This window comes from Chelonoidis abingdonii, chromosome 1 (assembly GCF_003597395.2).
Source record: "Chelonoidis abingdonii isolate Lonesome George chromosome 1, CheloAbing_2.0, whole genome shotgun sequence".
In the NCBI taxonomy this organism is placed as follows: Eukaryota; Metazoa; Chordata; order Testudines; family Testudinidae; genus Chelonoidis; species Chelonoidis abingdonii.
Window position 1 is genome coordinate 190,200,909 of NC_133769.1, and position 22,174 is coordinate 190,223,082.

The 22,174-nt window shown below is 41.6% G+C and overlaps 1 long non-coding RNA gene across 3 annotated transcripts in view; it reads left to right on the plus strand.

The window, feature by feature from the left end:
- LOC116815468 (uncharacterized) overlaps positions 1 to 22,174 on the plus strand; it is a 325,990-nt gene that overhangs the window by 261,905 nt on the left and 41,911 nt on the right. For all 3 annotated transcript variants that reach the window (XR_012657152.1, XR_012657151.1, XR_012657153.1), the window contains one exon: positions 2,020 to 2,077. This is a non-coding gene — a long non-coding RNA (uncharacterized LOC116815468). The remainder of the gene's footprint in view (positions 1 to 2,019; positions 2,078 to 22,174) is intronic.

Below are 22,174 nucleotides of genomic sequence, written 5' to 3' on the forward strand. Positions count from 1 at the left end.
GAAAACAAACCCCCTCTCTCATCATTACTCATGTTTTAATTATATGATCATGCATCACTTTTCTTGTTTTCTGGGGGAAGTAATGTCAAGCTCTAGTCATTTTTTGTTAATGACAAATTAGGTGGAAGTATCATAAGACAGTATCCATACCACAGTTATACTTTATAATATAGTAGCTGTAATTACAGTATAATTACATAGTGGTTGTGCTTTTTCAGATTTGTATTTAACACTAATTGAACCTCCAGAAACAAAGAAAAAACAAAAAACACACATTTAAAAAGCCAATTAAGGTTGTTGAATGTAACAATTTACTGATCTATCACATAATTTACAAAGTTTAAGAGCAAGGAATTGAAAAAATTAAAACCAATATAATGCCTGACCCTGCAAAGACTTGTCTATACTTTACTTAATACATTGTGAATAATCCCATTTGTGACGAACACTTCAGTGGGATTCTACCCACAGTGTGTAAATTGAGCACATGTGGATTTCCTCTAGGATTGGGGCCATCATCTTAAACTGCCATACATTTCTCATTATCAAGTACAGAGTAATACTTATTTCATTGCAACACAACAACCTTAACTCAAAATGAATACTACTCTTTCAACACTAATATCAGGATATAAAACTCAACTTTACACTGTCTGTGAATAGTTTATGTAGATGTAGAGTATGAAGGATGACAAAAAGGCCACTTAACACAATCAAAAATTCATACTACTTTTTAATTAATTGAAAATAAAAATAGGTTCAGAGGGCTAAAATAAGATTTTAAAAATAGAAACTGGTTGCAAACTTAACTATAGAGTAGCTACTCCTGCATCATAATAACCTGAAGATTAGCTCCATGATTCAATAACTTATCACCCCTCAAGTTTCATATTTAAAATGTTATACTGTAAATTACTCTGGTTATGTTTTTGTTTTTGTTTTCTGTATGTGCCTATACAAAATCCTATAACCAGCTGAATTACTTGTGCTTGTCCTCTGTTTCATTATGAATGCATGTACATTTACATGCATATAATGTATGTATTATACTATACTAAATAAATAGTAGTTATGCTAAAATTTGTTGTTTTTATTTTTTGACTTTTAAACTTTTAGCGATTGTGTGTGACAGGTATAACTTCAGAGAAATTACTATGCATAGATATTATTAATAAGCAGTCATTACAAGTATTACAAAGTCCAGTCACATTGTAATTACATTGTAATGTCAACATAAATATGGCATAATTCAGCTATTATATTAGAATATAATTAATATTAAAATACAATATATTAATTTATCAAAGCTTTACATACTCAAGGCCAACAGGCTGTGCTATTTCAAGAAATGTCAGAATTTAATTTCCTCTCTGAAACTGTATCTATCTATCTATATGAACTGTTTCAGCCACATTTTTTGGCAAAAAATCAAATATCTTAAAATATGCATGTAACTGGAGTGAAGATTTCTAGATTTTCTAAACTCATTTTATGATACAATACAAAAATGTACAGTTTCACAAATAGAAGATAAAATCAATTTTTCTTTAGTTAAATATTTTACAATATCTCACAACACTATACCTTCCTATAACACAACTACAGTGTTGCAGGTTATTGTTGTGTAATTATGTACTACTTTTTACATAAAGATTGGGTTACTCTTTCAGAGTGTAAAATTTTATTTCTGTATTAAATGATAGCAAAGTGGATGAGTACCATAATCCGTCTGGCTAATAATATCGGTATTTGGTTATACTATTTGAAATTCTTGATTTACTGATGCACTGTAATTCTCTGGCAGTTAGCATCTTGGGGAAATTTATCAAATCTTGTAAACTAAAAGACAAGACTTTTTCCCTCTTTTCCTCCTGTGTTTTTGTAACTCTGGGATATAATTTTAATTGATTTTGAAAAGGAGTTAAATATAATGTCACTGGGTTATTTTGAAGTGTCTGGCTTTGGTATGTGATCCTTTTAATCTTTTACCCTCATCTTGATTAACTGTATTTCTTTCAGGTGGATAGCTGCTGTTATGACTTTTGCGAAAAGATCCTTTTTGTTTCACAAATTAGGGGTAAGTCTTGAATTCTTTATTTGAAATTTCAGTTACAGGTGTCCATAATCCAACACTAACACGGGTAGTTGCACACTATTGCAGCTGATGTTTTTGCAAACTAAAATGATGGAAAATTTTCCTACTTAAGTACCACACTTTAGAATGTTTTTTTTTCTAGATGTGAATTTGAATTTGTTGCAATCATTCTGCTAGTTGATAGTGTTCACAAATAGGAGAACCTGAGGCAGAAACCTAGAATTAAATCCTGACCATAGTTGGGAGGGATAGCTCAGTGGCTTGAGCATTGTCTTACTAAACCATAGGTTGTGAGTTCAATCCTTGAGGGGGCCACTCAGGGATCTGAGGCAAAAATCTGTCTGGGTTTTGGTCCTGCTTTGAGTAGGGGGTTGGAGTAGGTGACCTCCTGAGGTCCCTTCCAATCCTGATATTCTATTCTGTGTTTCTAATTCAATGGGAATTTTGCCCTTGACTTCAGTGGGGTCAGAATTTCCCCTCTGGTTTGCAAGGAATGCAGATTATCTCAATCTGATTACACAGTGATCCAGATATTTCATAGAGATTGAAGGAGTGATCATTAGATCATCTAGTCCAGGGATCGGCAACCTTTGGCACGCGGCTCGCCATGTTAAGCACCCTGGCAGGCTGGGCCAGTTTGTTTACCTGCCGCATCTGGAGGTTCAGCTGATCCTGGCTCCCACTGGCCACGGTTCGCCGCTCCAGGCCAATAGGGTTTGCGGGAAGTGGCACAGGCCGAGGGATATGCTGGTTTAAAAGAGAACTAGATAAATTCATGGAAGTTAAGTCCATTAACAGCTATTACCCAGGATGGGTAAGGAATGGTATCCCTAGCCTCTGTTTGTCAGAGTGTGGAGATGGATGGCAGGAGAGAGATCACTTGATCGTTACCTGTTAGGTTCAGTCTCTCTGGGGCACCTGGCATTGGCCACTGTCAGTAAACAGGGTACTGGGCTGGATGGCCATTCTTATGTTCTTATGTAATGAATAATTTCCATTTCTGGGCCCTTAACAAATTTTTACATAGGCAAAAAGATGTATTATTTTGACTTTTATTAGGAGTAAAGAACAGAAGAGAAATAATGTATTTGTTAAAAAAAGGCATGTTTTGTTGTTTTCAAGTTTTCCATGACACATTCAAAGGTATTAGATTTGAATTTTGTCTAAATAAAACAGAAATCTTCAGCACCATATATTTATATCACGTCTATCTAAAACAGTTTTTCTGAGTGTCCATGTAAGAATAAGTTCACCTCCAGATCATATTAATGTTAATATTGGGATTTACACTTGCACATCAAAGGAAGACCAGATCTAACAGGCTTTAAAATTTGAATAATAAATTTAAGAAAAGGTCAAATTAATTTGAATATTTATGTCTGGATATATCATATTAGTAATATATTGTTTATTTTTAAAACTATTAATCTTGAAGCAGAGATGTAGCTTTAATCTAGGTATAATAATAGCTGGATCTATTTTATGTTCTCCATAAGTCTCTGTCTTTCTAGCAAAAGGTTTGTAGTGATTCATGAATAGCTTATTTGTTTTGCTTTCTAAAAAATGAAGCCATTACATATTTGCTGTGGAGGAAGCTGAATTAAGGTAGGCTAACAATCAGACTACTGGCATAATGCTTCATTAAAGAAAACTAGGAATAGGAACCTCTGTTATAAGTTTTGGTGCCTTGTACACAAAAGCATACATTTCTAAGCCATACCAAACTAACAAGATCTAACACCAAAATAACAAAAGTCTGATCAGTTGCTGTATATGTTTGACATGTCCTACAACAAAAGGAGCTTCTATTAATTCTTCCAAGTTTATTTCACTGGGGACAAAGATTTGGTGAGGCTTTATTCAGCTCATGAAAGTCTAGAAGAGAGTGGAAGACATACATTTAGTAAAATATTGAATAGTCAGCATTTTAAATTATTAATACTCATATGCACTAAAACACATGAAGTGAGCTTTTAAATTAGTTAAAACTTGGTGTAATATTGGCAGTTACTTGTGGACAAATATTGGGAAGGGAAAAAGAGAAGGAAATATAATTGAGGTTAAATCGCCACCATTTTCAAAATGCAACCAGCGAATTTCAGGTATAATAAAAAATGGGTCAGAGTAAGAGCTATTTGCTACAAACAGACTGCAGTTTACTTTGCAGAGCACATTGATCATGGTTAACCTTAGCCATTAGTAGAAAACATTGCCCTCTGATTTGTAATTAAATCACAGGGATCTAAAACAACTCCATGTTAACAGCCAGCAATCCCTTTTCTGAAAATCCCAAACATAAAGAATACTATTGTTTGCAGCACATGTGGCAACTAGTCTGGTTTATATTAAGTTGAAGTTACTGCCATCTGGTGGGGAAAACAGTACTAAATCACTACAATTGGAACAAAAATAGTTAGGTTTAGTTTGTGCAAGAAAAAAAAAAGAAACCTTTTAGAAGGAAACAAATTCCCTATATAGGAATTATTATGGGATTGATTTAAAAAGAATTTGAAAATGTACAGCAAAGTAGCCTGGCCTGCAAGAGGCAATTGGGCAAATGTATAATTGTGTGAAAGAAAATAAGCTAAAAATGCATAGGAAAAATCACTGTTATCCAAGTACCATACTAGCCACACTTCAAGCACAAAGTTAGAATATTTAATAATGCATGGTATAGTTGTTGTTTTTTCTTGGAGAGCCTTTCGTACCTTAGTTGGATGTGAAAATTTTCTGTTTGCATATGATATAGCATATTGTATTTTATGATAGAGGTGGTAATGTGCAATTTGGTATATCCCTGCACAACCGTAGGCTGCCAAATCATCTGGTCTGGCCCTGTGCTCAGTGCTGCTGCATCTTTATTCAGAGATCTTGTGCAGAAGAGTGAGTCTGCTCCTTCATGAGTCTTGAAATATACAGAGTTGTTTTTCAAATTAGGCACAGTAGGCACATGCATAGGGGTGCTGGCGTTCTAGGATGCCTAAAAGTTAAAAGTGGGTTAAAAGTTTCATTTTCCAAGGAAAACACGGAGGTCAGCTGTAGATGGCAGGTGTGTGTGTGTGCGTGCTGAAGATGCTGTTCCTAGGGGCATGTAAGGTGTAAATCTGACCCTAGAAATATACACGTATTGGTGGTTGGTTGTTTTTTTAAGGAAGAGTCCCATAGGAATGGATTAGCCTTGTTGTTGTTTTTTTCTAATTTTCCAAAGCTGTTTGTGGTGCTTATAAAACAAATAAAATTAACAGGGTCCTTGTCCCAGGGAGCTAATAATCTAAATTAGAGGCAACACTGCAATGAATGACAAACAAAATGGGGATAGAGGTGGAGGATTACAGTAGTGGGATACCATATACTTATTTTCACGTACCTATAGTTTTAGTACTGAGTTTTGCTCAGTTTTACTGTATAATAATAGGGTGTCCAGAATTGTTAGTTATTATTTATATTACTACCGTGCTGAAAGGTCAAAATCAGAATTGGGCCCCCTTTGTATATGTATCCAAGTAGGTCTGTGCCTGAAGATGACTTTCTTCTAGTGGAGGACAGTGAAAGTGCATTTTTGCTATTAATCTGAGGAAGATTTTGAACTTTTCTGATCATGGCATCAGGGAGACTGTCCTGACAAAAGCTGCCTTATACATCCACTGGGAAAAAAAGACTCCTATATACCTTTTCAACTGTATTTCTAGTACCAAGAGTCATGGGAAAGTTCAGGGAGAAACAAAGGTTTGATTACTCTTTTGCAGTTGGCCATAGTCATTAGACTGAGCATATGACTTTTGATCACTGACAACCAAACTGCCCTGTTAGCACCATGCTGCAAGCATTGCTGTTGACAGCCAACTTGTGAGAGGGTAGAGCTTTGTGGGTATTTAGTCAGTGAGCAGCAAGGTCAAATCCGTTTTGTTTCTCAGAACAATTGTAAGTGGAAATGGTTTGTGATATGGAGCAAGCAGGGCCTACTTGATCCTTCTGCAGAAGACCTGCTTAACTACTTTCTTCACCTGTCTGAGTCTAACATACAAATTAAACTTCATCCAACTACACTTAGAGAGACAAGGTGGGTGAGGTCCAATAAAAGATATTACCAGCTTCTGTTGGTGAGAGAGAGATCATCTTTTAAACCACACGCAGCTCTTTTTCTGGGAAAGGACGTGATGCTAGGAATTTCTTTCCCAGACCTGAAGAACAGCTTTGTGTGGCTTAACAGTTTGTCTCTCTCACTACCAGAAGTTGGTCCAATAAAAGCTATTACCTCACCCACCTTGTTTCTCTAACATCCTGGGATTGACCCAGTTATGACTACATTGCATCCTGCTACACTTAGGAGTTATCTCAGCCTTTTATGAATTACTGAAAAATAGACAGGCATCCTTGCAGTCCTTCCTCATCAGTTTCATTTGGGATTTGCGACTTTTGAAATCTAGTGTTTAAAAGCCCCACATTTATCATGGGATATTAATATGGTTATGGTAAGGCTGATGAAGGCCTTTTCTGAGACACTTGGAACCTGTGAGTTCAAGTTTCAAAAGTGGATATTAATTTTCCTGGTGGCACTAACTCAGTGATATCTGCTGATAGACAAAGCAAGTTTCAGGTTCTTGTGAATGATTCACCTTGTACCAAATTTGACATCTGTAAGGGGGAGCTATAGGCTCATCAGACTCTTCTTTAGCACAGTGACTAACCTCTGCTGTAGTGAGCCCGTTACCCTGACAACATTCTTTCCACAAGTTCATGCTCATTCCATTCTTTTCAATGAATGAAACATTAGAATGTACATGAGGTTCTACTTCTACTGGAGTAAAGCCCTTAGAAAGTCTACCTAACTTTTTGTCTCCTTGGACATCAATTCCTTGGGCAGTGGTGTCACTAAGAGTACTGTGTTGAAATAGTTGCCTGATTGCATTTTGCAATTTTGTGGCCTGTCTGGTCTAAATTAGAAGGACTCAATATGTCTGAGAGAGGCTCTGCTTCCTGCCTCAAACAAATTTCCATTGCAGTCTTATACACAGCAGCTACATGGCGATAGTTCCATACGCTTCATTTACAAAGTGCTTGCTTTGATTTAGCCTCTGTCTAGGAATCCTGCTGTCATCTCTCAGACATGAAGAACCAGTTTCTGAAACAGGCAACCCCAAACTCTCCCACTCCTGATAGTTTTCTGTCTTTTGGGATGTCCCTCATTCTAGTCGGTCAAACTTTTTTTTGTTTGTTTGTTTTTCTCTTTTTGACTCCTCTTAAAGGTCTTCCATGGGTTACATTTGGTGGTTTAGGGAAGGTATATTACTTGTCTCTTTTATTGTGCATGTGTTTGTGTATCTCTGTCTATAAATAATATGGATACGCATACACACATAAAATTGCAACAAGCAGCAAAAAACAACCAACTAACAATATGGAAAAGGATAACACACACACACACAAAACACACACATACGTATTGGGCAGGTTTTTCACTCCTGGAGAGCTAAACAGGCAAAGGGAAAAGCACAACCATAAAAATTGCAACAGGCAGCAATAACCCACCTACCAACAATATGAAAAAGAACTTTATGAAGTTCTATTTCATATTGTTGGTGGATGGGTTATTGCTGCCTATTGCAATTTTTATGGTTGTGCTTTTCCCTTTGCCTGTTTAGCTCTCCAGGAGTGAAAAACCTGCCCAACTGATACTTTTACAGGGGAAATGATTTACCTTGTAATGCTTCTTAGAACAGCATACCGCACATGACGTTCAGTCATCTCCAATCCCCCAGATTTTAGAGGAAAACATTTTGAGGTGGTGTGTGTCTTTATATTTTGTTTTGTTGGCATCATTAATTTTGAAATAACTTTGGGTAGTGATTGACTGACTGCAAGACAAGAAAAGGCCTCTCAAAGAAACAATCAGGAACTTACTGGAAGGTTTTAACAGCAGGGGGTTATAGTGCTGGATGGTATGTGTCCACTAATTGTGACTCATGCTCCCATTTACTGTTGCTGACCAAAAGAACCTTTAGAGTTTGCGGAACCCTCCCTGACTCAGGCCTGGTCTACACTAGTCTGTTATTTCGGAATTAGCCAAGTTAATTCGGAAAAAACATGGTTCCATCTACATGATCAAACTGTTTTTCAATTTAAAGTGCTCTTTAATCCGATTTCTGTACTCCATCTCTGCAAGTGGAGTAGTGCTTAAATCAAGATCGTAGTCCCAGGTTAAAGGTATTGTGGATGCAATTCGACATGATTGGTCTCCCGGAGCTATCCTAGAATGCTCCCTTGTGACTGCTCTGGACAACACTTTGAACTCCGATGAACTAGCCAGGTGGGAAGGAAAAGCCCCGTGAACTTTTAAATTTCATTTCCTGTTTGGTCACCATCAGTGCAGGTGACCATGAGCAAGTTCACCATCACAGGCAACCATGCAGAGTCCTCCATCACAGGAGATGACGCCTTCCTGGATTTGCAGACCAGCTCCAGCATGTTCCGTACGGGAGGTACTGGATCTCATCACATGTTGGGGAGACAAGTCTGTTATGGCAGAACTACATTCCAAAAAAAGGAACACAAATACGTACACTAACATCTCCAGGGCCATGACAGAAAGAGGCTACTCCAGGGACACAGAGCAGTGTCGTACAAAAATCAAGGAGCTCAGGCAAGCGTACCAAAAAGCCAGGGAGGCGAACGGGTGCTCTGGGTCACAACCCCATACATTCCGCTTCTACCATGAGCTGCATGCAATTATGGGGGGTGATGCCACCACTGCCCCACCACTGTCTGTGGACACCTTCAAGTGGGGAGTTGCACGGAACAAAGAGAGAGAGTCACTGGAGGATGAAGAGGAGGAGGAGGAGGACAGTGCACAGGTGGCAAGTGAGGAATCCATTTCCCCCCCAGCCAGGAACTATTCTTAACACTGGAGTCAACAGCCTCCGCCCCCACCCCCCACTCCCAAGGTGGGCTCCCGGAACATGACATGGAGGAAGGTACTTCTGGTGAGTGAGAGCCTGATCGGAGCCACGCAGTGGGGGGCAAACCCAGCTGCGCTGGGCTGTTTGTGTTTAGTTTAAAGGTCTCATCCCTGCTCCGAGCCTCATCAGAGCCATGCAGTGGGTGCAGAGAGGGAGAGGGGTTGTTGTGTGAAGCGATCATCCCAGAGAGCCCGCAGGCCCTCCTTTTATATGGCAAACCCACCAGGTAATGCTTGCTATGGGAAGGGGGCCCCAGCAGTTTGAAAGCATTGAAATGAATATAGAAGAAGCAGAACCCTGCATGCCCCTAGCTGCCTGCAACCTGAATTCTGTTGCCTGGCCGTGTATTATGGCTTACTCACACCAAAGTGTCCCCTTTGTTCTCTGAAATGTATCTTTTAAAATACTACCCTCCCTTTTTCTCCTGCAGGTGTAAATGTTTCAACGTGGCCCCTATCTACTCCGTCCTAGAGGCTGGTCCAGATTAGAAGGCAGAAAAAACAAATTTGGGGACGGCATGTTCGCTGAGCTTGTGCAGTCCTCCCACACTGATAAAGCCCAGCTGAATGCATGAAGACAAACAATTGTGGAGTCCCGTAAAGCATTACAGGAACACAAAGAGAGGAGGGCCACGTGTGATGAGAGCAGGCAGGACTCTATGGTCAAGCTCATGGGGAAGCAAACTGACATGCTCTGCTGTATGGTGGATCTAATGCGAGAAAGGCAGCAAGACCACAGACTTCCACTGCAATCCCTGTATAACCACCCTCCCTCCTCCCCAAGTTCCATAGCCTCCTCACCCAGACACCCATGAACACGAAGGGGGAGGCTACAGGGACCCACACACTCAATCCCAGAGGATCATCCAAGTACCAGAAAGCTGGCACATGCGAACTTTTGATTTGGTTTCTAGACTTGTCCTTCCCTCCTCCTCCACCCTTTTAACCCTGCTCCCCCTGTCTATCTTATAATTACTCTCAATGCATTGTGCATCAAATAATAAAGAACAGTTTTTAAACAATTGTGACTTTATTTCCTTTCATATATATAGGGTGTGGGTAACTTCAAGAGAAAGAAATGCAACTATCACACCGTACCCTGGCCAGTCATGAAACTGGCTTTCAAAGCTTCTCTGATGCACAGCACGCCCTGTTGCACTCTTCTAATCACCCTGTTGTCTGGCTGTGCAAAATTGGCCGCCAGACGAGTTGCCTCAACCTCCCACCCTGCCATAAATGTCTCCCCCTTACTCTCACAGATATTGTGGACCACACAACAAGCAGCAATTACAATTGGAATATTGGTTGAGCTGAGATCTAACTGAATCAGTAAACTGTGCCAGTGCGCTTTTAAATGTCCAAATACACATTCTACCACCATTCTGCACTTCCTCAGCCTATAATTGAACTGCTCCTCACTACTGTCCAGGGTGCCTGTGTACAGCTTCATGAGCCATGGCATTAAGGGGTAGGCTGGGTCCCCGAGGATAACTATAGGCATTTCAACATCCCCAACAGTAATTTTCTGGTGTGGGAAGTAAGTCCCTTCCTGCAGCTGTTCAAACAGACCAGAGTTCCTGAAGATGCAAGCGTCATGCACCTTTCCCGGCCATCCCACGTTGATGTCAGTGAAACGTCCCTTGTCATCCACCAGTGTTGGCAGCACCATGGAAAAGTACCTGTTGCGGTTTATGTATTGGCCTCCCCGTTGTTCTGGGGCCACGACAGAGATAGGTGTTCCGTCTGTCGTCCCACCGCAGTTAGGGAACCCCAGCACATTAAAGCCATCCACAATGGTCTGCATATTTCCCCAAATCGCTACCCTGGATAGCAGCTGGTCAATGATTGTGTTGGCTACTTGCAGCACAGCAGCCCCCGCAGTAGATTTGCCCACTCCAAACTGATTCCCGACTGACTGGTAGCTGTCAGGCATTGCAAAGTTCCACAGTGCTATGGCCACTCGCTTCTCCACTGTGAGGGCTGCTCTCATTTTGGTGTCTTAGCTCTTCAGGACAGTGGACAGCAAGTCACAGAGTTTCATGAAAGTGGTTCTACACATATGAAAGTTTCACAGCTGGTGGGAATCATCCCAGACCTGCAACACTATGCGGTCCCACCAGTCTGTGCTTGTTTCCCGGGCACAGAATTGGCATTCCACAACACAAACCTGGCCCAACGCCACCATGATCTCCCAATCGCCATATGCCGTGCTTCTAGGAACGTCTATGTCCATGTCCTCATCAGTATAGTAATTGCATTGTTGTCGCTTCCTTGCCTGGTTTTGCAGGTACTGCACATACTGCTGGATAATGCGCAAGATATTTACAATGGTCAAAACTGCAGCAGAGGTCTGAGCGGGCTCCATGATTGCCACGCTATGGCGCCTGCATGGGTAATCCTGGAAAAAGGTCGTGAAACGTAGGGGGCCTATTTGGTTTAAGATGGCCAATAAAAGGCGGTAAATGTTTGTCTTCTGTAGCTTTCATGGAGTCGGGAAGCTCGATAGAGCTGTGTAGCAGGGCGGATCCCTGCTCCGGCCCTGAAGGGGTTAAAAACAGCCCAGGGAAGAGGCCGGGGCTGGAGAAAGCAGCCTTGTAAGCTGGGCTGATTGGGGAAGTGGCTGCAGCTGGGGCCACGCCCCAAACTGAGCCACAGGCCTGTAAAAAAGGGCAGAGAAGCCAGGAGCCCAGGAAGTCTCTCTCTGCGTTCAGAGGGAGAAGGGCCTGGCTGCTGCAAGGGACCAGACAAGGTACCTAGAGTGAAGCAGGGCTGGAGAAGGCAGCGGAGCCGGGGAGCTCCTGCCTGGAAAGCCCCAGGCTGCAGCCTAGGAATAGGCTAAGAGGTACTGAGGTTGCAGGGTACAACCCAGGGGTAGGCCAAGGCAGCGGGTCCAAACCCCTTTGCCAATGATGAGAGACTAATACTGCAGTCTGCCCCAGGGTGTGGGGCTAGCTAATGACTGAGCAGTTGCCAAGACCCTGAGGCAAAGTGGGGATAGAATGGAGGGTTCCCAGGGAGGGGAAACCCTAAGGAGAAAGGGGTTACTGCCAGGGGCGCAGAACCCCACGTAAAAGGGGCACCGGGTCCAGGGAGGGACACGGGGCCTGTAGCAGGAACCAAGGTGGATCACCGGCCTGCTGAGGGCGCTCCGAGCTGCAATTTGAGCTAATTCCTGAAGTGACCAGCAGGAGGTGCCGCAGGGGTGAGTCCCACCCAGTTACAAGCTGCAAGAGCAGGACAGCAGAATTTGTGGTGGAAGCATGAGTAGAGTGTGTGGCGGAAGCTGTGAAGCACAGGTCACAATGGCTGAAAAACGATGGGGAATTGTTGCCTTCTGTAGCTTGCACACGAGCCCAAGAGAGACAACATGGAAAAACTAGGTAGACATTATTTATTTGGTTTTGAAGTGTAATCTTTCAAAGTCAACATGATTATGCAAATCTATAACTCCAGTAGTACTATTAATTCTCTCACAAATGAATATATTGTCTCATTTAATTATGTAGCACACCTGACCCATTGGTATATACTAGAGGTGGTATTGTACCACTCAAGAATCATCTGTGTAATTAGTATTTACCCTGCATTGTGGCTTTCATCATCTAGACCTAGACAGATTCCCCTACCCCACCTAACTATATATCACTAAAAGACAAAATCCCATAAACAGAGTTATGTCTTAGGTTTAAAGGCTGAGATACTTTAAAACAAATATAACCAGACAGCTGTCTGTTGGCTAAACAATTGAGGAAGCCCAAAAGTTATCTCTATGCATCCTTACTTGGATCTAAATCAAAGTGTATGAAAAATTATATCATTTTTATCATTCTGCCTATTTTTGATGAAAACCTAACCTTGTATGGAGGCCTGCTATCATGAAATTTTGCAAATCTGAAGGGATATACATTTGGAAGAATGACAAAATACAGGATAAATGTAAGATAGGCAAAGAAGGAGTTTCTAGTTGGAGGACTAAACTTTGCTATCCTTAAATCAAGCAAAATCCACGTTTATTCAGTTAGAGTTTTGCTTAAATAGTGGCTAAAGAATTTGACTCAGAGTAAATACATTCTGGTTCTTAGAATTCCACATGCAGTTTCAACTGACTATTATATTCATTCCCTGTACAAAACTGTAACATAATGTTGCTGTGCATTTTTAGACAGTTGCCACTTTCCGCCCTACATAGGGTTGCATATTAGTGGTGGGGGAAATGATTCCTCTATCAGTAAAGTCTATGAAGTATTTTGGGCTCCTTTGGGATGAAATGAGCCAATTTAATGTAAGATGTTTCACTTCTTTAATTTTCAAACTCTTGTTTGCTTATCTTACAACAAAAATAGATACATGTCCTGTGAGTATACAGACAAGGTGGGTGTGGTAATATCTTTTATCTTTTATTCCTTAGGTCTGAGGTAGAGCTTTCTGTAGCTCGAAAGCTTGTCTCTCTCTCCAACAGATATTGGTCCAAAAAAGACAATACCTCGCCCATCTTATATCTCTAATATCCTGGGACTGATATGGCTACAACAACACTGGATTTATTGCTTATTACAACAATCTGTAACCCCTCACCTCCTCTTTTTGTCCTATAGCTCCAGAGGTATTAAATGGGCCACTCTACCTTGAATGTTCCCTTAGAATATGTGCTAACTACTTATGCTAAACAATCCATTCCATCTTGCATTTAGCTCTTACACTCAGAGTATCTTTTGCAGACTTAAAGAGCTCTACGTGGTGCAAAAACTTGTTTTTCTTACCAACAGAAGTTGGTCAAATAAAAAAAAATTCTCACTCACCTTGTCTTTCAGAGTTAAGATATGTTATTCAGCTTTATGGGTTAGTGCTTATTGACCTTTCAGCTCTGAGTGTGTAAGCTCAATGCTTGCCTTTTGTCCCTAAAATAGGTATCTTTTTCCACATCACAAAACTTCAACTTTACAGTTAGATCTGGATCATGTTATGTGCTCAGCTGAGTACCTTCTACTCCCATTGGTCTTCTGAGACTACTCAGCAATTCACAGTTAAGCCCCTCGATAATTTCTGAATGAATCAGGAGAATAAGGCCTGGTCTACACTACGAGTAAATTGAATTAACCCTGCACCCGTCCACACCATGAAGCCCTTTACTTTGCTATAAAGGGCTCTTAATATCAATATCAGTACTCCTCCCCGACAAGGGGAGTAGCGCTGAAATTGGCATTGCCATTTCGAATTAGGGTTAGTGTGGCCCCAATTCGACGGTATTGGCCTCCGGAAGCTATCTCACGGTGGACCATTGTGACCACTCTGGACAGCAATCTGAACTCGGATGCACTGGCCAGGTAGACAGGAAAAGCCCCGCAAACTTTTGAAATTCATTTCCTGTTTGCTCAGTGTGGAGAGCTGATCAGCACAAGTGACCATGCAGTCCCAGAATCAAAAAAGAGCTCCAGCATGGACTGTGCGGGAGATACTGAATCTGATCTCTGTATGGGGAGATAAATCTGTTCTACCAGAACTCCATTCCAAAAGACGAAATGCCAAAACATTTGAAAAAATCTCCAAGGCCATGATGGACAGAGGCCACAACAGGGACTCAACACAGTGCTGTGTGAAACTTAAGGAGCTGAGACAAGCGTACTGGAAAGCCAAAGAATCAAATGGACGTTCACAGAGGGAGGGGCGACTGACGACTGTAGCTATTCCACAGTTCCCGCACTCTCCAAAAACTATTTGAATTCTTGGCTGAGGTCCCAATGCCTGAAGGGTCAAAAACACTGTTGCAGGTGGTTCAGGGTATATGTTGTCAGCCCCCGCCCCCATGAAAGCAAAGGGAAAAAATCATTTCTCACCTTTTTTCAATGTCACCATATGTCTACTGGATGCTGCTGGCAGACGCAGTGCTGCAGCGCTACAGAGCAGCATCCCCTTGCCTTGCCTTGCCTTGCCTTGCGGACGGCAGACGGTACAGTATGACTGGTACTGTCTCGTCACCATGGTGCTCCTGGCTGGCCTCGGTGAGGTGGCTGGGGGCGCCTGAGCAAAAATGGGAATGATTCCAGGTCATTCTCTTCTTTAAGCTTGTCTAATGGAAATCAGTCCTGCCTGGAATATCATGGCAGCTGGAGGCTTCTGCCTCAGGCTGCTCTCCGTCAGCAGCACCACGCAGTCATGCCTACCTAAGCCTACCTTGCTACCAGGGCTCACAATCAGGTACTTGACCTCTACATTTTGCTGCAAATAAAAAAATTAAGCTCCGTTTAGAATGGACATTTTGTATTTACCAGTGTCAACCAGGAAACACACATCTACATTCACTGTACAGCCAACGCCCTCGCCCCTCGCGTCTTTGATCTCTGCTGTGCAGAGGCAATAAAGTCAGTGTGGTTTCTTAGTCATCGCTTCTTTATTATTCATCACACGTATGGGGGGAATAGCGCCGACGGTAGCCCAGAGCGTAGGGAGGAGGGAAGCAATGGGTGGGTTGCTGCAGGGCACCCCCTAGATATGGATGCAGTCATATTTCGTGGGATGTCTGGGACTCTGACCTGGAGCGGACGTTTGCCTCTCTGGTTCTTTAGTAGGCTTTCCTGATATTCTAGGCAGGACTGACTCTCCATTAGACAAAACTTAAAGAAGAGAATGACCTGGGGAGTCATTCCCATTTTTGTCCAGGCGCCCCCGACTGACCTCACTGAGGCCAGCCAGGAGCACCCATGACAGCAGCAGACGTACAGTATGACTGGTAACCGTCTTTGTGAACTTGCAAAGCGACATACGGTACAGTAGGGCTGGTAACGGTCTCTGCTAACTTGCAAAAGGCAAGGGGATGCTGCAGCGGCATCCAGTAGACATACAGTGACCGTGAAAAAAGGCTGAATGGGCTCCATGGCTGCCGTGCTATGGCGTCTGCCCGAGCAATCCAGGGAAAAGGGTGCAAAATGATTGTCTGCCGTTGCTTTCATGGAGGGAGGATTGACTAATGACATTTACCCATAACCACCCAGGACAAATTTTTGGCTCCATCAGGTATTGGGATCTCAAACCAGAATTCCAATGGGCAGGGGAGACTGTGGGAACTATGGGATAGCTACCCACAGTGGAACGCTCCGGAAGTTGATGCTAGCCTCGGTACATGGATGCACATTGCCAAATTAATGTGCTTTAGTGTGGCTCTGTGCACTCGACTTTATACAATGGTTCCAAAAATCGATTTCTGTAAAATCGGAATAATCCCATAGTGTAGACATACCCTGAGTGTTACAAGTCAGAACTAGATGCATGGGCATAATTTAAGTGTGCCAAATGCTTGCCTTTTTTTACTTCTTATTATTACTGCTACTATTACTTTATTATTTGTATTACTATAGTAACTAGGAGCACTAGCCATGAACTAGGACCCATTGTGCTGGGTCCTGTATAAACACAGAACAAAAAGATAGCCCCATCTCAAAGAACTTACAATATATATATGAGACAAGAGGCAACATTTAGATACAGATAGGGAGTACAAAGAAACAATGAGAAAACATTGGTCAGCATGATAGGCCATGGTCTCAGCACGCCAGCAGCCTGTTGTCAAGTTTTTGTAGGCATAACAAAAAAGGTGAGTTAAGAAGGTTTCAAAGGAAGATAATAAGGTAGCTTTAAATTGTAGACATTTACAGGGAACACATCCCAAGCATGAGTGACAGCATGGAAGAAATTATGAATATACTGTTTTGAAAATTTAACAACTGGGAGATATAGACTGGAATCATGGGCCATCAAAGTTGGGAGTCAACATCTTGATAGTGAATAAGGAATGGTAGGTATGGTGAGAATAGGTCATGAAGGGCCTTGAAGGAGAAGACAAGTAGCTTATTTATAACCATAGAGCCAGTGGAGAGATGGAAATAAAGGGGTGGCATGGTTAAAACAAAACAAGAACTAGGGGAATGATCTTTGCAACAGTATCTGAATGGATTTGAATAGAGCAAAATTGCAGTTTTCAAGACAGGAGAAAAGGATGTTGCAGAAATTGAGATATGGGATGATGAGAGCCTAGCCAACAGCTTTAGCTGTGTGAATGGATAGATAAGATCATATCTTAGAGATCTTACACAGAAGGAATCTCCAAGACTGTCTAGATATGAGGACTTAGAGAGAGGTCCAAGTTGAAGATGACACACAGCTTACAGGCCTAAGTGACAGGCTGGGTGGTGATGGTGAATCAAGAAAGGAGGGTTTGGGGGGAGATGCCTGCGAGCTCTGTTGTAGCCATGAAGAGCTTGGGTTGGTGGCAAGCCATCAATGAGGGGATGTCAGAAAGATTTTATTTTGGACAGAAGAAGGCGGGTCTAGAGTTGGGAGGTAGATCTGTGATTTGTTTATGGATGAGATTACTCAGAAATAAGATGTAGAAGGAGACCAAGGACACAGCCCTGTAGAACCGCCACAGAAAGTTAGAGAGGGGATGAGGATCGTCCAAAGGGCAAGCTGAAGGAGTGTTTAGAGAAACAGGAGGAGAACCAGGAGAGGACAAAGTCACAGAAGTGAAGGAAGGGCAGGATTTCAAGAAGAACATGGTTGATGGTGTTGAAAGTGACTGACAAGTCAAGGTGGATGAGGCTTGAATACTAGTTCTGAGATTTAATAGGGAAGAGGTCTTTAGAGACTTTGACAAGAGTGGTTTCAGTGGAAGCCAAGGGGCAGAAGCCAGATTGGAGAGGGCCTAGAATGAAATTGGAGGAGAAGAACTCCAGAGTGTAAACAGTGCACACAATGAGCTTAGAGATGAAAGGAAGAAGGGAGATGAGAAGGTAATTGGAAGGGTAAGTAGGGTCAAAGATGGATTTTTTTTTAAGATGGGAAAAACTACAGCATGTTTGTATTGTGTGTGGGGGGGACAGGAAAGTAAGAGGATAAGGAGAAGAATTAGGGAGATAATAGAGTGGACATAAGGGTGAACAAGAGATGGGATGGGGTCACTGAGGAAAATAGAGGGGTTAGAGGAGGAGAGTAATCAAGGAACATCTGCTTCTGTGACAGAGAAGATGGAGAGAAGGGGAAAAGGAAGGCAAGCCACGAGGAGGAGGAAGTGAGTGCTGTTGTTTGTTCACTTTCTGAATACCAAATTCTGAATGCTAACTTAAATTTTAAAAAAAAATTACTGTGGGATAGTATGAATATGTAAGTTACAAGATGGCCACTTGTTTGTATGTTTTGCATAGATGCTTTTTGTGTGCATTTTGAGTGCTACTGTGTCTTTAACATTTAGTTAACTTTTATTGAGGCACTTGGGGGCATAGTGGAGTTTAAAAAATGTCTAGTAACATATCAGATTAATCAAGATTTGTGTAAGTCATGATGTCTGTATGCTGGTGAAATAACAACTCCTTCTTTATAACAGTATGATCTGAAATTATTTTGAAGTCTGAACTGCAGTAGGTAAAAGTCCTTCCATAAGAGTGGATGTTGTGGTGGAGTGACTTGCTGCTTCTGAAAAAGAGATTGATAAAATATTGACTAACAAGACATGGAAATAAGTGGATTGACCTAGTGAATTTGATCATAGGCCATGTTACATTTTTTCCCCACATTGGAATAATTTTTGAATCATTTCTTCAAAGCATTTTGGAAATGGTATAGACAATAAGATAAGGGCCACTAGGCTGTGGCAATCTGATTTCAAGTGGGAACAGAATCAGGTGGACGATCTAGCAGTCTTATTCACAAATTATTTTGTTGAGTTGCTAGGTCAGCCAGTCAACTCTGTATATGTTATCTGTGTAGTTACCTAGTGGTCTAGTTTATTTGATCCTTTCAAATTAAGTGTGAAATAATATTTTTTTCAAGAAGTTAAACAATGTAAATGTAGCTGGCTTCAGTTATTGGAAGAATACACCAGATAGCCTCAAAGAACACAAGAATTCCATCTCTTATAGGAAAGCAGTTTGAATTCTCTCCATTTGTTCTCTCAGCTGCACAAATTGATGGTTGAACAGTACAAATCTGAGATGTATCTGCTGATGGTATTCTGAAGAGTGGTCATACATGTTAAACATTCAGTGCAATGATGTTTGCCTTTTTTATTCTTTTCTGACAAGAAGATGCTTAAGTCTCCCAAGAATGGGAAAAGTTCTGGTTCCATGTAACAAATAGTCCTTTTTGACCCAGTCTCAGAGAAATATATCCCCAAGTATGGAATTCCTAGCAGCAGGAAATGCAAATGACATATGACACTTTTTATGAATTCATCCCCCATATGTATGAAGAGATTCTTCAACAAAGAGTTTAAGAAATAACCCAAAGTACTTCAGTTATGTAGAGAAGATCCCTGCAACCACAACTAGTTCTCAAAGGAAGTAATTGGAGCCTTATGGTGGTTTTATTACCTTGGCTGTAATTGTTGGTTCATTGTTGAGGGTATTAGGGTACGTCTACACTACCTGCCAGATTGGGTAGCGATCAATCTATCGGGGATCGATTTATCATGTATAGTGTAGACGCGATAAATCGATCCCCAATCGCTCTCCCATCGACTGCTGAACTCCAGCTTGGTGAGAGGCAGAGGCAAAGTCGACGGGGGAGCTGTGGCAATTGACCCCGCACTGGGAGGGCGCGACGTAAGTTGAACTAAAATATGTCGACTTCAGCTACGTTATTCTCGTAGCTGAAGTTGTGTATCTTAGGTCGATACCCCCCCCCAGACTATACCAGACTTTAGTAAAGTCTCAATGGGCTCTACTTTCCAGAAGGTTCCCAAAGCTCAGTAGCGCAGGGGATTTGCACCCCAAAACTGGGAATATGCAGAGACCACATTGAAGAAATAGTGTGAATTGAAAGATATGTGAATCAGTTGAGTGAAACACTTAAAGGTTGTGTCCATGTACTATGACATGATACACCATTTAGCTGGAATTTTTGCATCTTTCCTTAAAGAAATGGCCCTGCTGATTTCAGGAATCAGAGTTATGACACTGAATAACATGAAAAGAAGTCACACTGGTCTTGAGATATGGCTTAAAGCCATTCACTAGTTGAATATGCTGCATGTTCAGCCTATTCTTTGTCTAGTGTGATCTTCTGCAGCTGAATCAGACATCAGTTTTGTTTTATTTCTCACTGTCCTTCATCTTTCTCTGACTCTTAGTCCACACCCTTATGGCAAATGTTGTTTAAAGGAGCTTGTTAAAACACATAGGAAACAGAGACTGTCTTTGAAACAACTATTGGGGATAAGATGGTCATCTAAAGCTGATTGTATTAAAGCTTTGAGGAGAGGATACAACACAGTTCAAAAAAGACAGTCCAGAATAGCTCAGAGTGCAGATGAGACACCACTGGAATTGAAAATGGGTCATTTTATTCTAGGTGAAAGCTGAGAAAACTTGAAACAGCAGTGATGGCAGTGGTGCAGGATACTGCTCTGTAAAGAATGAAGTATTTCAGCAAACACGGCAGTCAGGTACTTGCGTACCAAGTACTTGAAGTCGAAGCACTTGTTTGTGATATGCAAATCTCAGAAAATAGAATTACATCAAGAATTAGCATGTGGGATGATCACTCACTCCTGAATGGTTCTTTGAAGTTCAAAATAACATCATCATTCATAGACTCAACTCAATATATGACCAAATTGTCAAAGTTACAGAGAAGGAGGTTAAGTACTTAAATGCCCCCAATTACCATAGTGTCTGAGTACCTCATAATCTTTACAGCATTTATCCTCACAACACCCCTGTGAGGTAGGATAAGTCTGTTATCTCCATTTTACCCACTAATTTTTCCCTGTGGGTGCTCCAGCCTTGCAGCACCCACTGAGTCAGCGCCTATGCCAACATAGGTGAGGGGGGAAAGAAAGTCAAAAGCATGATACCACTATCGCCTATTTTATATCCTCAGTCCATATGCCTGGAGAAAACTAGCCTAGAAATGTTCTGGTCGTTTTTGCTGAATCTCAGAGTTGAGCAGTCCCCCATTGTGTGATGCTTGTGCAACTCTTTTACAGAATTTTAGAACCCTTGTTTACAACTCCCTTGCTGATTAATGGTCATTTAAAACATATCTGGGTGTGGATCACCTCCTTTGTTGTTACTGGAGAGGGAGCAGTGGGAGGCTCCCAAATTTACAACATATTTCAGTAACAAAGATACATCAAAATCTCATAACTTTATACACACTAATGATATACATATTTGGACAGAACAGTGAGTGTGACAGGTTGGCCCCCTTTAAGATGCCACCTGATGTGTTGGGATACCACGGGGCCCTGCTGTTCTGGACCATCTTTTTACCCGTCTTGTTGAGCCAGGCTCTTAAGACTCCTCCAGCACACACACAGGCAGGGCCATTCCCAACTGGAGAATGACACAGACTCTGAGATCAGCTCTGGGAAGACTCAGCTTAAGGGACTTGCACCAGCACTCAGGTGTCCACCTCCCTTGGAGTGCAGACCCAATGGTATATTGTCTCGTGCTGTAGAGAAATCTATACAATGCAAGCTCATAAATTCACCTCCTCCCTCAATGTGGAGGAAGATAGGCACAACTTCTTGCCTCCTCCAGTTAGAAATGACAGAAACTAGGTTTAATAATAAACAAAACAAATTTATTAACTATAAAAGGTAGATTTTAAGTGGTAGAGAGATCACAAAAAGAGCAAAGCATATTACTATGCAAATAAAACAAACACACACAAACTAAGCCTGTTTCACTAAAGAAATTTGTTACAAATAGTAATTTCTCACCCTAGATATTATTACAGGAAGACTGCAGAAAGTCTTGAAAGGCGGCTGCACTGGTCTGCATCTTGAGACCTCAGGTATTATTACTCACAAGCTATATGCCCTTACAGCTTGGGCTCAACCCTTCTCCCCCCAGTTCAGCTCTTGCTTCCAGGTGTTTTTCAGTGTCTCATTGGGTGGTCAGGCAGAGGAGAACCACAATGATGTCACTCCCCTGCCTTATATAGCTCTTTTGTAAGGCAGGAACCCTTTGTTTTCTGTGATGAGTTTTGTGACCCATGATGAAGCAACAAAACGGAAACTAGCAACTTTCATTCTCTTGTAGAAGCTGTGTAAGATGGAAAGTTTTTTTCAGTAATTGAAAGCTACTTTGGATTACTTGTTTCACACTTATTACATTTACAAAATATACTAC